At 34.4% G+C, this 18,356-nt stretch overlaps 1 long non-coding RNA gene across 1 annotated transcript in view; it reads right to left on the reverse strand.

The window, feature by feature from the left end:
• The window catches only part of LOC148277876 (uncharacterized), a 34,060-nt gene extending 18,029 nt beyond the window's left edge, over window positions 1–16,031 (reverse strand). Inside the window, exon 1 of the long non-coding RNA XR_015823344.1 lies at window positions 15,918–16,031. This is a non-coding gene — a long non-coding RNA (uncharacterized LOC148277876). The remainder of the gene's footprint in view (window positions 1–15,917) is intronic.
• Between the last annotated feature and the right edge of the window lie 2,325 nt (window positions 16,032–18,356).

Consider the following 18,356-nt stretch of genomic DNA (forward strand, 5'->3'; position numbering starts at 1 on the left):
TTTTAGTACGAGTCGTCTAACTTAAAAGCAATTGTTTTGCCGCATTTCCATTATTGTTCTAGTGTTCTCTTTCTGAACACTGAAAATCAATATAATGTCATGCAGAAAGCTCAGAAGCTCAGAATAGGGGAATGAGGACAATATTGAGATGTGTTGGATAAACAAAATTTCAACATATTATGTTGACGGTACTGAACATGCTTTCGGTAAAACAAAAAGTCATTAAAAATAATTAAGTGTTAATATTTAAATTTAAAAATAAATTATTGCAGGAATACATGTTTTGTGATGTTCAGCGTAATAACGAAATTCATCGCTATCCTACGAGGGGAGGCGAAGGTTTCAGACTCCCCAAAACAAGAATCTAGGGCATCTAGGCTACTCGTAACAATATGTATTATAAAGGACTTAAGGTGTTTAATGAGTTGCTAAAAGATATATATCATAGTTTCGTGGGATAACGATGATTTTTGTTAAAAACAAACATCCATATAGGTAGATAGAGTGTCATCGGAAAGCGTCTGGATTTTATAACAATGTTTATCTATTGTTTATTAGTTAAGGCGCTAGGTGTTCAAAATTTAATTGTACAACAATCCAAATAAATGCATTATCAATATATTTGAAACGAGTTATTATTGAAATTTATATTTGAAATTTCCGAATTCCGAAAAATAGTATTTAAGGTTATGACGTTATTTGGGTGGATTGATTAGCCAAAGAGAACCCTATTAGAAATTAAACAAGATAATCAGATATCGTGTTTACGAACTTGTTTACGATATAAAAAATATTTAACTAACGATTTTGGATCATTGGAGCCTTTCCCGGATCTTATCCGTCTCGTGGTCAGCGAAATCGCAAATAATACATAATTTTTTTTAGACTAGATAATATACAAAGCACAATTCAAATATACGTACATTCAGTGTAAGTCTCTCCGAGCACAAGAGCTTGTCTCTTTGTTAAAAGGAACAGTAGTAAAAAAAATGCACATCATATTTAATTTTTACATATTACAACAGAGGTGAAGAACATTTTAAAGAAGGCAATATAAGTCTAGGCATCTACAGGGCTTATGATATGTCATTGGCTGGTTTAAGTGACCACTTTACGCACTGTGTAACATTCACCATTCTGCCCATATTTGAACATCTATATTACTTCAATTCTTTCATCTCTTGACGGTTGTGAAGTTAAAAGCTGAAACCTTTATTTATGCGAGTGAGATTTATCTAATTGAATCATTAACCTACATACTAGACTAGGCAACGCCTGAAATTTTTATTTGTTCAATTTCTATACTTCTTCATGGACCCGGTGGATTTAACAATATTTTGAATTAGTCCAAATTTTTGCAGACAAAGACCGGATTAAGCTCCCTTAGGAGCTGATAATATTAACATATTTCAACAGAGATGAATAACATTTTAGAGAAGGTTTTTCATGTCTGTTTTAATATTTTAATGTAAACAGCTCCCCAGGGACTTGAATTTTTTGAGTTTGTCCAAATTTCTGTAGACAAGGACTGGATTCAATTCCCTGGGGAGCTGTTAACATTAACATATTTCATTTGTTCATTAAATATTGAAACTGTAACGAAATGTTTCTTAAATGTTTTATATTAATGAAATAATAAATAAAAGTACATCTTTGATTGTCAAGTCCCTAATAATTTTAAATAGGAATTAAAACAATGATAAGGAACGATATTCTGGAAACAAATGACATTAAATAAAAATTCCTCTTGAAAAAACTGAAAGATTGAAAATGTTCATGAAAAATTACACTATTTTCGTAATTGGATTTTGCGTATGTAGGCACCAACTGAACCTTTAAACTCCGGGAGAACCTACAGCCTAGATGTTTTCTCAATAATTACGATAGAAACTAAGTATCTTATGACGAAACAGTTTTTTCCACATTTTAATTTAAAGCTACTGAGGAAGGACAACCGTACGGGAAATTGGGTATAAAAAATGTTTTCTTACGCTTCATATAAATTACAGCTTTGTACGGCAAAGTTTCTTGAAAATGTATAATATTTTTTATTTATTTTATTTTTTAAAAGAACTACTTCGAACGACCTCACTAGCACAAAAATATAAAACCAACGCGACATGCATTTCAATAAGCACATTACACACTGATTAGGACAAACATGCACTGTTCACAAGAAGGTTCTATAAATAAATTTAAAAACTAATTAAAAACAATAATTATTGCTATTTTCTTATTAATATTTCTTTGACTTCTATATTCCTTTTTATGAAAAGTTCTCCATCTCTGTTGTGATATATTTTTTGAAAAAATATTCAAAATATAAATATTCGCGTTTTCATAATTTAAATTGGTTGTTTGTTTGTTTGTTGTTTTTTACTTTTAGGATTTTTGTTTTGATTTTATTTGAATAAAATGTTTCGATGAGAAATGTACGATCCCTTATCTAGAGTACACTGTGTGCCCACTACCTCTGGAAGTTACATTAAGATAAAACATCCAAACGCCATTCTCATTAAGAAACCTAATTATTAGTTTTTTATTCCTTCCTATTAAATAATTCCATTTCTCAGTCTTTGTTGAAATCTGTCATCAATTCAATTTACTTTCGCCCAAGTTAATTCAAAAGGAAAGCCATTTCTCCTTTGATTAGACTAAAATGATATTGAATAGAGTTCGGGACAGAATTCGACACATACAGCCTTCCGGGGACGCTCCCTCGCGGTCCGCTACCCTCGCCCCCCCCGCCTCATGTGTGCCGCGCCGCGACGCCGACGCCCGTACTCGGCTCTTCCGGGAAACTCTTTGTATTATACTACGCTATATGCCCTTTAATAGGCTTAGAAAATTCTGAAGAAACCCATTTTCGTCACCAGACCCTGCGACACCGCGGGGTTAGCGAGGGGGACGGGAGGGGGTGGACGAAAGCTTTCAAAGGAAATAGAAAAGAGAATCTTTTCTGCCGGAGAAAATAAAAGGAATAGTTGGCTATGGTGTGTATTATATTTTACCGACGAAGTAAAATACTATCTCAGATTTCTTTTGTTAATGTTATTAATAACAATACTCTGCGGAAGCGGGAAACTGTCACAGAACACTCCGACTGCGTCTCCGTCACCCTGGAGGGTGGACCCTCCATCCTCCATCATCCATCATCCATCCTCCATCATCACTCCATCTTCACTTCATCTCGCCTAGCTCTGCTGGCGAATGGCGCTAATTCGTATGCGACTAGTGCAGGCCGTCCACTCGCATTGCGCCCTCTGCTTGCGCACTAACCGAGGTCCCATTATCTATAGTGCCACGCAACTCGACAAAGTTACGGTATTTAAAAAAGCTTTTATGGTATTTAGTGTTCATCGACGTGTTCATTCGAACAACTTGATTATTAATGTTCGGCGCACATTTCTTTCAAATTTTCAAGAGTGTTTTTTAACATTTTTGTGTTTTATAATAATTAAATGTTTCTATATTGTAAATGAATATTTGGAAGATGCAATTGAATTAACTTAAATGTATTAAATGTAAATACTGTAAGCAATAGACACCATAACGAATGCAATGTTTTTTACTGTTTGTATTTTCTTCACTTTTTACGAATTATTTACCTTAATAATTATTTTTATTATTTATTTTGGTCAGACTATAAAGAAATGCTCATGCAATAAGCCCCCCATTGAACCGCGCACGGCTTTGTTTTATTAAAGAATTGCATTTATCACATTGTTATATCACATACGAGTATATTATGGTTAATCAAGTTTATTTATTATTATAATTAAAAGTCTCGCAAAAATATTCTTCGGAATCGTTCAATATTTAGACTGTTGAAAATGAGGGTCAGTGAGAATTCATCCGAATAACATTCAGCGACGTCGACAGAAAGGTTCCAGTTCGAAGCGGAATATGTGTCTCTATCTGGAGTAGCGATGTAGTACCACGTGGGAGGGCGGCGGGGAGGCGGGGAGGCGGGGAGGCGGGGAGCTGAGGACTTCCGCTGGTCGAGATCCAAATTGTTTCCTCTCTGCAGTGTGGAGGGGTAGTAAAGGCGAGGAGCGGGGGGGAAGGAAGCACTCGGCCCATTGTTCCCTTCCATACGGCGGAGGGCGGAGGGCGCAGCGCCCTCGCGCGCTGCAGGGGAGGGCGCAGCGCCCTCTCCACTCCGCCGACACTCGACGAAGACTATCTTACAGAGAACACCGAGGATTTCTATCACACTAAGAGTAACTGTTTTAATTTTTGTACACTGGAACCTCTTTCTATACGGGGTTTACGTCGCATACAGTTTCGCTTAATAAAATAACTGTACTTAAAAACGAACAATACTAGATAGGTTTCCTCGTATAAAATCAATTCGAAATTTTAAAAATTAAATTGTTTACTGTTTACTGTAGCTTACATTATTTTCTTAAATTTATCGTTTTGTATTATTCTTGTTGTCACATATTTTTGTTGTCTATTGCTTGTGTTCATATTGTTATTCCTTTCTATTTGTGTTGTTTTTATGTTTATTTTAATTTACTAATCCATGTTTGTGTTGTTTTTATGTTTATTGTAATTTACTAATCCATGTTTGTGTTGTTTTTATGTTTATGATAATTTCTATCCACTTAGTTTTGGCCGATGATACCTTGTTTCGGTAGAAAGCCTTAATTATTTATTTCTGTTAAATAGGCGCCATCGGGTTTTTGGTGGGCTTTTTGTTATTACCTATTTTAATTTTTGTTGGAATTTTTTTAGTAATATGTTCATTAGTTCATTTATTATTTTATGTTATTCTTGTACTTATATTATTGTTTGTATCTATATTGTTATTCGTGTGGTTCTTATGTTACTTGTTTTTGGCCAAGATTATCATGTTTAGGTAGAAAGTATGAAGGAAGAAAAAAAACCAATTAAGGAGAAAGAACATGTCAGCAAAATACTTTAAAGAATCGTTACAAGGATTAATCAGTATCTTATAAAACTTTTAAGTTTGTAAGGGAAAATTCTTGATGGAAGTTCATTGTAATTTTTTATAGAAAAAAAAGACAAGTGATACTTTAATCCCCAAATTAGGAATATCCAGTGACTGGTTTTATCGCTTTCGCGACATCTTCGAGACTGGTATCTTTATTAAGGAGTTCAATGTATTCATACAAAACAGAAGTAAAAATAGAGGATTCAAAATAATATTGAAATTAATTTAATTGAATTACACTTAAGACAAAAATAATTTTAAAAATTTACTTTCATACTCTGCTTTCTATAAATACATTGAATTCCTTAATTAAGATACCAATTTTGAAGATGTCGCGAAAGCGATGAAACCGGTCACTGGATATTCCAAATTTGTGGATTAAAGTTTCACTCGTCTTTTATTTCTATAATAAATCAGTATCTTTTAAGTTTTAAATTTAAATTATTTAAACTTGCAACTAATACAAAGCTACATCCTTCCTAATTTAAATTGTTGCTGTCCTACCGTCCTGTGAGCGAGTCACATTTTGTCAAGTAACCCGATAAGTTTTGTCACGCATCATTTATCCCCATCTGCCTAGTTTCGGACAAAGTGAAAATGGACGTTCCAGAAACTGCTTCTAATACGCATTTTATCAAACAGTACAGTAAACATTATGATCAATAGTCAAATGGAAGTTCTTCATAAAACAAACGAATGTATTTAAAAATGAATACAAATTTTATACATCATTACGGCGAATCATTTCAGTTCCGCTTTCGCACCTTATTTGTTTATTTAAACGTGTTGTAGGCTTTTACATGTTTTACATATATTTATATATAAAGAACAGACATATTTTACACAAAAGTAGCACAAAATTTAAAATGAAGTAATAAGAAAAAGAAAAGAAAAATATATAAAACTAATCTTTCATATATAGTACATACATACATATATTCCAGTAGAGAGAACAGAAGTTCATCTTTTCCTATCGGTTATATTAAAAGAATATTTAAATTAAATGAATGCAGAAAAATAATAATTAAGAATACAGATATAAATAAAAGGTATACAGTATAAAACAACTTAGTATTATTTAAGTATTTAAATTTGGAGATAATAAATTGATACACGGCCTTTTAAAATTCAAGAGTTTTGTATTAAATATATCTATATCATTTGCATATTCGTTTGCAAACACATGAATTATCCTCAAAGGCGAGTGTGCACTGTAGTTAGTTGTAGATACATTTATATAGAAGAGTTTATTAAATCGAGTAATCCGGCCGGGCAATCGCAAGTTTATTAGTTTTAACAGTTCGGAACAGTCAAATATTGAATTTAATATTTTAAATAAAAATAACAAATCATTTTATTTTCTTCTAGTTCCTGATGTGTGTAAATTTAAATATTTATTTAAATATATTTGATTAATATGTTCAACTGGAATTCCTAATTTAAAATTAACGAAACGTAAAAATTTATGTTGAATTCTTTCGATATTATTTATATGCACTTTATAATAATATATGGTGACCATATAATCGAGTTGTATTCAAGTTGGCTACGTACTAAAGCAACATATAAAATTTTCATTACATAGACTGAGTCAAAGTCTCTAATCGTTCGCAACAGAAATTCGAGAGTTGTCATGCTTTCATTAGTTATGCTCTGTATATGTTTTATGAAGTTTAATTGCTCACCAAATATAATACCAAGATCAGTCATTTCGGTCACTCGTTCTAAATTTATAGAATTTATAGAGTAGTTGAAAGCAATTGGGTTCTTATTTCGGCAAAAAGTCAAAACATTGCATTCGTCAACATTAAGGAATAAATTGTTCTTTTCACAACATACATTCAAACACTTTAAGTTAGATTGCAGATTTTCGCAATGACCTATGTTTGTTACCTCTCTATAAATTTTAATATCATCAGCAAACAGCAAAACTTCAGCATCTCGGAAACATGATGTTATGTCGTTTACGAAAATCAAAAACAATATAGGACCCAGATGACTGTTTTGCGGAAGACCGCTGGTTGCACAGAAGCAATAAGAAAAATAATTTTTAATTTTAACATACAACAATCTATGTGACAGGTAGGCCCGAAACCATTTGAAAAACGTTCCACGGAATCCCAAACCAAATAATTACTAAGCATCACCTTATCAAACGCCTTGCTAAAGTCAGTATTATATACTGTCAACCTGGTGATTCTTGGTAAGAGCTTCACCAATAAAATTCTGATAAAGCATTAAGTTTGTGGCAGTTGATCTTCCTTTAACGAAGCCATGCTATTTACAATCAATTATTTCTAAGATTTGCGGTTGAATTCGATCGAGAATACGTGACTTAAACAATTTGGGAACGAAATACTGAAAGCAAATAGGACGGTAGTTTTTTACATTGGTATCATCGCCCTTTTTGAAAATAGGCGTGACAAAGCAGGACTTCCACTTAGAAGGATAGTGACTTAGAGATAATAATTTGTTAAATAACAAAGTTATAGGTTCAGCCAGTTCTGAGGCACAATGTTTAAGAAAAATAGGAGGGACTTTATCAAGACCAGCTGATTTATTGATATCCAACGAAAGAAAGGCCTTTCTGTAAAATATGGTAGTAAATTTACAGTTAGATAATGCAATGGTCTTGTCAAAATTATAGGTAGGAACTTTGCGGTCTGGAAGAGGTTCATCATAAACTTCCTTTAAAAAACTTGCAAAAAGGTTTACACTCTCTTCTGTCGAACTCGCTATTTTACCGTTAAAATGCATATTCGTGGGAAAATGGACATGTACATTGTTTATTTTTTTAATGTAATTCCAAAGATTATTAGATTGCAAAGCTGAGTTTTCGATGTTCTTAATATAAGATTTATAACAAATTTTAGTAAGTATTTTACATTCTTTCCTTGTTTTGGCTTATAGTGCATAAAGCACTGCATTAGTACACCAATGGTCAGTCTTACGCTTCAGAAGCCAGTCCACGGACTATGAAAATATTCAAGTGTTTTTAGGCCTTTTTAAATAATGTTTCATTTCAACAATGTCGAGAATCGTACCCGAGACCTATTGCGTGGTGGGTAAACGCGTCGACCACTACACCACAAGGCCGAATTTCTTTACAGTCCACTCCATTATGCTCACATTTCTCTTATCTTATCAGTGTACAAAATCTTAAAGATTGCGTCTGAGCTGAACAAACACTGTCACTATCATATATTATATTATATTACCCGCCGAGTAAGTAAAGGAGCGACGTAGAGCGTTGTAATAACGAATAGTATAATTATTCTGTGAATATTACGCATTGTTCAATTAATGTTCAAAATTGTTTGAATTCCATTTTTTGACCGCGTTATTTCGAAACCGCGTAAAACAAGATTCCGGTGCATTTTATTCTGAAACTTGAAATACCTATAAAGGCAATGATAATAATGACGACAACATAGTTTTTAACACCATTCTTTATTTTTGCAAATCTTTTATGTAATTCACCACTGTAATTGGGCCTCCTGGCCTGTTGCGGTGCAAAAATAAATAAATATTTAAATTTGGATAATGTATATAGCGCCATTTTTGTGAAATCACCTTAAGGGCCATATATAATAATATCCCTGCACGCCTTGCAGCTACAGAGCGCCTAGACGATTGGGATTCTAGTTCCTGCTTTCCAATTATGATATATTTCAAACTTATAGGAGCTAGGTAACAGCACCGTTTTCATTCGACAATGAAGTAAAGAACTCCATCGTGAACTGCTAGTTTGGCCGCCCGCGATAAACATTTGTATGCCAAAGTAGATTTCAGTGCACCGTTTACCCTGTTCTCGACACTTACCCTCCTTTCAATATCTCGTCTTTCCATCCCTAGTAAACACACTTCCCAGATACGCTAATTCTTCTACCTGATTCAGAATATCTCCGTTCACACTGATCTAACATTTAGTTATATTTTCATCCCTTTCAAAAACCATCACTTTCGATTTATCACCATTCATAAGCAAATCGCTTTTCTTGCATACATATTTTGATTAAGCCGGCTGTATCCGAATAAGTTCAGACATCATTAAATGTTTTCGCATTTAGATGCCCTAAATCAATCAGATTGATTAATTATACACAAATTATTCACCAAAAGTTAACAGGGCAGAGGGGACTCCCCCCCCTCACCGCCCGGCAATAGACACACTCTCGGCAAGTGCCGCGCTGATTTATCCGAGCGATGCGATGCGCCCCCTCCCCCCTCCCCACTCCCGCGGCAACCCAACCCGCCACCACGCGGGGTTGTAAAAGCGCTGAAAACGTATCACGGCAATTTTCATTCTATTTTCTTCTTACAGTTTAAACTGTAAAAGAAGAAGAAGAAAAAAACCCTCCACCGGAGAAAAACTACAATTATTTTGAGTCGAAATGCATCCTCTTAATTTTTTTGAATATAAATTTATCTCCGTAATAACTGTCTCGTTATGCAAGGAAACTGCCTCCTAAATTTTCAATTTAAAGGGACTATATCCTTGTGTCACATACGGCAATTTTTTGTATTTTTTTGTATTTATTTTTATTTAAGAAGGTAAACACGAACAGAAAAATATAAAAGTAAAAATAAGGAAACCCACTAAACCGCGAAACCGACTTGTCAGCGGGTTTCTTATTTATCCTTTACAAAGAAAAACGTAAGAGAAATAATATAAATTACGTATTTTTTACACAAAATTTATGTACAAAAAATTAAATAGATGACCGTTAACATAAAATTATAATCAATATAAAGCCTCGTTACATATAAACCATTTAATTATTTTTTTGAAAGTTTTAGCAATTATATAATGAAGTGTTCTTTGGCCATACTCGTTTACAAACTTCGGTACTGACAAGTCTTCATTTTGTGCTAGTCTTGTATTATGTATTTTTTTTATTTTATTGGTTGGTTGGAAGAAATTGCCATTTGGCAATAAGCCCGCCAATGTACAAATAACATTATGTACAAAAAGTTAAATAAATATAAATTATGTGTATTTTTACACCTTTGCTGGTAGTTACTATGAAATCGATATCTAGTAACAAATTTAAGCCATACAATAGCATTTACGGACAGGCACCCTCGCTTTTTAAAAAGTTCGGGTAGGTACATCTTCTTAATTAATTCTAGCTAATCTGTTAATTAATTTAAGAGCCAAGTTTTGTAAATATTGAATTTTTTAATGTTGGTTTTACAAGAAAGGCCCCAACTGGTAATACCATACCTAATAGTTGATTCCGTTAATAATTGATAAATAAGTCTAAATGTTTTTATTGGTACAAAATATTTTATTCTAAACATACTGCCTACGACTGTCCTTAATCTTTTACATTATTTATCACTATTCATTTTTTAATGAACGAATTTATGAAAACATGAATTTCTACATTTTTTTTTTTACAGCAATTCACATTTTTTGTTATAATACACACTAGGTTAATGTATAAATAGAATACCTTCATTGTGCGTAGGTTTTTTACGGTTACTGTTATCAATATGTATATTTTTTAGTAATCCCGTGTAAGCTGAGTTAGTTCTGACGTTCGGCTACCATTGCAGGAGTCATCTTCTGGTAAACTGTTTACCCATACCTCCATACTACCCACGTACCTATATTTTGTGGTTTTTGCGGAAAGTCACCTAAGCTGCCTAACGAGGGCGAGGGTCACCTTCCCAGTTCTTGGACAGTACGTACAACTTTTTTTTTAAATCCACTTAAAAAAAATAATTATTTAGCCCATAACAACATTATAAAAATAACGAGCCATAATCATCATCATCCCATGTCCGCTCCCTTGTTGGAGCGTAGGCTATCCACAAAGAGCCTCCATGTATTTCTATCGGTTGCAGACTCCTATGCGTCCTCTCAAGTCAGGTTCTGACATAAACTGCCGACGAACAGTGAGCAGTGGACGTCCAGGACGTAGAGAACCTGATGCCTCGCGAAGTAGGCAAGCGCGGTTAAGGCTCTCGGGAGGCATCCGCAGTATACGGCCTAGCCAACCGTATCGCCTCCGCTTGACGACAGTTATCACCGGAGTTTGCTGCGTCCGTTCTCTTATTACTTCATTCTAATAAAAACAAAAGAACTAAAAATCGAATGAAAATAAATCAACGCTTAAGAAAAAAAAAATATAAAAAAAAACAGGAAATGAAAGAATTCCCAACTTCTGTTAATTAATTGTTAATAATTCTTAACATACCGAGTTGCGGTCTCGCGGAACGGAGGTCCTAAATTCGAACCCCAATCTGCCCCAACTTTATTCCCATTATGAAAAAGTGGGTTATTTACGACTCGTTGAAAAGATCCCAAAAATTAAACTACACGAGTAAATCCTATGAGCGCAAATATTTTTTTAAAATTATTTTTTTAAACCTTTAAAAGTACGACGCAACCAATTTGCAACGGTTTCGAGAGATGAAGATGCGTCTGCACATGAAAACTACTAGTCTGCACAATAAAGGATAAATGACAGAGAGCAATAGGAGAGCCTGACAGAGCGGCTGATTGCGGGCTGGTGAAGGGCGCTATCTAGTCTAGCGGTGTATTCAGTGTTCAGGCGACGGATCACTCCTCGCCGCACAATGGCTCGAGGTGGGGCGCCACGCGCCACGCGCCGCGCGAGTAGGCGCCCGCGCGGAGCGGGTCTCCACTCCACTCCACTCTGCGCTCTATGGCAGGTGGGAAGGGTGGTGCTCTTATCTCCTCGATTCTTGACAAAAGCTTCCCATTCATCCCAGTTTTATGAGAAAATTTATTTGAGTACTTTTTACTACTTTTTTCCTACTGAATAATTAATTGAATACAATTGAATTGTTCATTCTAGCGTATTTTCATGTTACACACTTCTTCTATAATACGTCTGTCTTTATGTTATTGGCCTCTCCGAGTTTCTATTTGTTATAATAATAATGGGGTTCCATATTCTTATTTGTATTTATTTATTTGGTTAGAAAAAATTACACAATGAAAATTCTAATGTGGCGCAGTTGGTTGGACGGCTAACTTTTAGACTGGAATCGCGGGTTAGATTCCCGCCAGTTGCAAGAAAAAATCAAAGAATTTTTTTTTTCTCAATCGGTCTGAGTGTTGTGGTGTATTTTTCATTACCTCCTTCCATATCCCATCTATCCCACCTGCTGACGAGCCTCTGAATGGAGACTTATCGGGTTATTCTTTTATAAAAAATAAAAAAAACGTTTCTAATAAATAAATATTTTCTTTAAAACTAAAAATTTTAAAAATATATACATACCCGTGCATGTATAATAAGCTCCGTTAAGTGTAAATAGTAACTTTTTAATCTTATTATACTTCATTAATGCGATGCGTTTAATGTTCACGGGCCAGCAGCTTCGTACAAACGACAATCATTTCCCGTCAAAAAAAGATACAGAAAACTGACCTCAGAATGTCCTGAGGCGTCCCCGATGATCTTTCGGTAGGCACTTCACTGGGGTGATTTACATCATTTGATGAGCGCCAGGCCACGCGATGGACCTTCAAGAAGAAAGCTGACTCGGAAACACGCAAGTCTGAATGAGCGAAAAAAAAATCTGCCGCGTTTTTTAAACAGTTTCAACACGCCGAATGTTCATCGGCCGCGAACGTGCTTCCATTATCGACCGAACTAAAAGTGATCCCGCCATCTCTGGGCGAAGAATACACAAGAACACATTTAATTCGAATTCAATTAAATATGCAGTCAATGAATCGATTTAATTTATCTTTCTCGACAGGAACAATCATCGTGTTCACCGAACCTATGGCCCCAACGATACATATTACGAAATTTTTTTTTATTTAAGTAATTATTAAAAGAAAACAACAGCCATTGTAACAAAAATATATTTTATTTATAAATAAACCAAAATTGTGGGCTAATAATAGTTTTCAATTTATAAGTCAATACAATGCAAAAAAATGTATTAAAAAAAAGGTACTCGTGAAAAGCCATTATAATTCCACATTATAATTCCACTTAAAAAAATTAAATACGACAGTAATAATAAAAAGGTCATATGAATTTATTTGTTTTTTAATTGTTGACTGTCTTAAAAAATCTTTTCCCCGACGGATCCATACGGAGTAACTCCAGATAAGCCTTCCCTCCTTTTTTGCTTTCAAACAAGAGAAAATAAACATAATATAATATGTAAGGATAGAGATAATACATAATATCGACTTCAGTAAACTATTCGTGATAATATTAGATGAATCAGAAGTGAAATGGAATACTAAGCGGACCGTGCGTAATTCCGTCTTGACTGTTGTCAGTTCCACCATATTCCTACTAGAGATGAAATATTTCTCTGTGGCGAGCGTAATATTGTAATAATGGTTAGGGAGGTGAGTATCGCTTAGTCACAATATGATAAAGTACATTATCTCTACGAGTGTGTGTGTAGATTGCGTATATTATTTGGAAATCAACAAAACGAGAGTCGCCTGGAGCCAGGAGCAATGAGAAATACAAAATTGTCTCGAGTGAAGAGTTATTTTATTTATTTCAAATACAAACAAATGTCCAGGTTAAATTAATAGGAATAAAAACTATTGAAAAATGTATACATAGTTGCGCCTGCCATCCAATTATATGTATTCACTAAATTATACTGCAATAAAGCGACGACGGTTTAAATAATATAGATAAAACTATATATCAACGTGAAATAAATAAAGACAAAACAAGGAGATAGTGGAGAGGAAAAGAAGGAAATTGAGAAGGACTGGTGAAGGATGATTGGAGGAAAGTAGGAGTGAAAAATTGCATTCGATTTAATGATGCCGAGCAAGAAAAGAGACAAAACGTCTATTCTCTTTTATTCCGAATCAAACCTATTAGTTCTCTTTTGTACTTATTATATGGAGTGTTAAATATATCTAGACTATTGAAATTCTTGTTGAACGCTTCACATGTGCGAATTGTCATTTGGGCATTTTGGGGGATCGAACCATTAATTTAAATAAATAATAATAAATAAATAAATAATATTGACTCCTAAGGTTTCTTATTTTCGTGGCAGATTTATTTGTTACATAAAGCGTGAATACGTTAATAAGTTATGCTTTATAAATAATAATAACAATTATATAATAACAAATAATATGGTAATTAGATAGTTCCAAAAACTATAAAGAAAGCTATTATCACCCCACTTAAAAAAAAATTAGAACTCTAAGTGGAAGATTTTTCTGATTTTCTCATCGTATCAATAATACTAGTTTCTCATGAGCCCGCAAATAATTACAGCGATCATCATTTTGTTTTCGGTAAGGTACGGTAAACCGACGTTTTCGTTTTCAAGTAGCAGATACTGGAAAATATAAATCGAATTGTAGCGGAGAACCTCTCAGGCGGAGCTCGAAACCGCCAGCTCTGGTCTACATAATAAACTCGTAAGGCCGAGGCGCCGGCCGATACGTTCGCCAATCCGTCGGCAAATACGTATTGGCGAACGTGTATAGGGGACTATTTATGGCTGGCAGAGCTGGCAGAGCTGGCAGAGCTGGCAGGCGCGTGGTCACATGCGCCGGCGCGCGATCCGCCTATTGTCGGTTTTTCAACACATATCAAAAGGCATGAAAAAAAATGCAATATTATCCATTTTGAATCTAAAAAAAATGTCACAAAGTAGAAGCTTACATAAATAATGAACGACTAACTGAAATTGAACATGTTAAATACTTAGGACTAACAATAGACAGACAATTGACATGGACAATTCATATCAACAATTTAATTAGCAAAGTGGCAACTTTATAGAGTCTATTTTTTAAAATCAAAAACTTTGTTCCAATAAAGGAAAAAAAAATGTATCAAGCCTATGTAAAAACTAAAATATGTTATATGCAACTACTATGGGGAACAGGAAATCAAAATGACATAAGCAGACTACAAAGACAGCAAAATAAAATATTAAAGTTAGTATATGACCTTCCCTATCTAACAGCAACTAAAGAACTTTTTGAACAAACTAAACAATGAAATGTTACTGAATTCTTTAAACTAGAATCTTTAAAATTTATTCATAAATTAGCCACTGATGTAATTGTAGACGAAGAATTAAAACTTGAAAAAAAACTGTAGTAAACATGAACACAACACGAGAATATCAGAAAAATATCGTACACAATCTTTCAAAACGAGAAAAGGACAATCGAGACTAATAAACCATGGACTGAAATTATACAATAAACTACCAGACAAAACTAAACAAAAGACTCAGACAACCTTTACAAAAGATGTTAAAAATATTATTATTAACAGTAGAATGTGAACTTTAAATGTGAAAATATTTTATTAAATGTATGTAACCCGTAAGGGTTTATCATTGAAATTTAAATAATAAAAAAAAAAAATTTAAAAAAATAATAATTTTTTTTTTTTTTAATTTTAAAAATCAAAATAATGTGTGTAATTGTTACAACTCAACATAATTCCCATGGATTTGGGACTAGTGACTCCATAAATAAAAAATAAAATAAAACTAATGTATATTTTATTTATAAAATAAATATTTGGGTTTTTATGATTTACCAAAATATTTCAATTTTGGTAGTCATTTTCAACGGGTTATAGTGCATGGTATACTGGACTTGTGTGTATTTATGTACTTTTTGGGTACGTACGTGCATATTGCTTCCCTAACCGAAAATCTCACCGCACGCCCCTGGTACACGTACATACATTCATATGCATAAGATTGGCACAGTACGGCGTTAAGGAAATGTGATATAAATAGATACATTTGTTCTAGTTACTACTGATTGAGAAAGGCCTTTTAGAGGAGCGAATTCCTTTTTGTTCCGACATTAAACCAAACTTAAGTTTCGAGGAAACTTATTTAAATTAAATTACCTGTCTGGAGTATTACCGGAAGGCTGGGAGGGGGGGGGGGAGAGTAATAGAACGTTATGAATTAAATTAAGCAATAAAGCCATTATATTTACTGTCTGTATAGAAATATCTCTCTCGGGGGGAGGTGTCACTCCAATCGGCAGTGCTTTGGAGAATCAATTGCCTTCAGCGCTGAAGCTCCGTGAATGCAGCGAGCTACGTGTCCCGGCTCCCGGCGGCAGGGGTACTCAGCGCCTCCACCCGCCCTACCCCCGTCCCCGGTGCGCAGTGGCGGGTATTGTAATGGCACAAATTAAACAATAAATTATTTTTAATTTTGTGATCGAACATTTAATTAAACATGAATAAATAATACATACATTGTATATAGCCACGTTCGCGTACGCCTTGAAACCGGTAGACATATAAAGGTCATGTGCAAGGAGAAAAATACATTTTGAAATATGCATACGAGTACAGTCGATTCAAATATTACTTCATAACCCTCGCTTTATGTGTTCGTAACAATAAATCATTCGAGTGTGCCGTGCCTACTAGAACCATCGAAATTTGTATCGACAAGGTTTGAGTAGAGTTGTTAATAACAACATATTACAACAGACATGGAGAACATTTCAGAGAAGGGAATGTAGAATTCTAGGCATCTACGGGACTTATGACCTGTCATCGGCTGGTTTAAGTGGCAACTTTACACACTGTGTAATTCTGCCTGTATTTGAACATCCGTGTTCTACAATATAAAAATTGAAAAATATTTTCAGGCCTTGCCTAGTATGCGGGTAAAATAATTAAATCAGATGAATCTCACACACATCAATAAAGGTTTCAGCTCTTTAACTTTACAAACATAGACGGATGGAAGAGTTGAAGGAACTTAGATGTTAAAATATAGGCAGAATGGTGAATGTTACACAGTGTGTAAAGTGGCCACTTAAACCATCAAATGACAGGTCATAACTCCTGTAGATGCCGGGACTTACATATTCCCTTCTCTAAAACGTTCTCCATCTCTGTTGAAATTTGAATGTCAACTCGGTTCACCGACAAGCACTAACACACATTAACACGCGGTTATTTAACAATCGAACTCTGTCTTATTTGTAATTATTTTTTTCATATCTAACGAGCAAAGGATAATCATTTGCTTAAATTTGAATTACGAAATAAAATAATTACCGATACACCCGGGTACTCGTGTGCGGGCGTGACGCGTGACACGGACAACCCGCCACTGCTCCCGCCGCCGAATGATACGTTCACCGCGCCGCGACGCGCCGCGCCGCGCCGGAGCTCGCGTAGTCCGTTACGTGATCAGGATTGTGTATGCGGTGGCAGTTGGCGTCTTCCTCCGGGTTGTGTCAACAAGGTGACGTCTCGGTGGAGCCTCGCAGCGCCGGCTGGCTGCAGTCGAGGTGCGGTCAGATGTTACATCGACAACGCTCACTCTTCGTGTGACGGGAGACGGGAGAAGGAACATGAATAAACGACAGCTAAAATCGTGTCTGTTCTCGGTCCGCGGCGTGGCGTGGGAGAGTTCACCCTGTCTGTGTTTAGGGATGTTTACTTATTTATTTAAACGCCTTGTAGGCTTTTACATGTTTTACATATATTTATATATATATAGTTTTAATTAAATTTAAATACATGTAATTCAAATACATTTTCATTATAAAACTTTATAAAATATTATATATTTTACACCAGTTTTTATTATATACATTCAAACAAACTTATATTCTTATTTATTTATTTATTATATATATACGGCCTAAGCCAATTACAACAGTTACATGAAGAAACATAAATGCAAGAAACTGAACAAAAAGAACATAAAACTATTAGGCAAAGACAAACAAGGGCAAACCAATAATTGTATACAATATATTCAAAAAAACGAAAGACCAAAAACTTTGAGCTAAACCATGCCAATCCAACTTCATCCCACACTGTTTAGTCGCGAAGAGATCTGCGAAAAGCCGGAAGATCTATCCCAAAAAATTCCAAGTCGTGTGATGAATTGACTAATCTACACATCCTGGACATTGGGGCATAAAAACCAAAGTTGCTCTTAGAAGATTTTATAAATAGCAGATTTTGACTTTTGGTGACACGGTTGGGAACATGAAATATTAAAAGAATCTTAAAATTAGAAGAATGCAGAAAAATAATAATTAAGAATACAGATGTAAGTTTAAAAAAGTTATACAATATTAAACAACATAGAATTATTTAAATTTGGAGATAATAAATTGATTCACTACCTTTTAAAATTCAAAAGTGTTGTATTAAATATATCTATATCATTTGCGTATTCGTTTGCAAACACATGAATTCTCCTTATAGGCGAGTGTGCACTGTAGTTAGTTGTAGATACATTTATGTAGAAGAGTTTATTGAATCGAGTAATCCGGCCGGCCACTCGCAAGTTAATTAGTTTTAACAGTTTGAAACAGTCAAATATTTAAATTAATATTTTATGTTGCGATTATAAAGAGGTAGTTTTTACTCGTTTCAAACTCAGTTAGATTCGA

Source organism: Micrasema longulum, unplaced genomic scaffold, assembly GCF_059751315.1.
Source record: "Micrasema longulum isolate JH-2025_06_02 unplaced genomic scaffold, ASM5975131v1 h1tg000963l, whole genome shotgun sequence".
In the NCBI taxonomy this organism is placed as follows: domain Eukaryota; kingdom Metazoa; phylum Arthropoda; class Insecta; order Trichoptera; family Brachycentridae; genus Micrasema; species Micrasema longulum.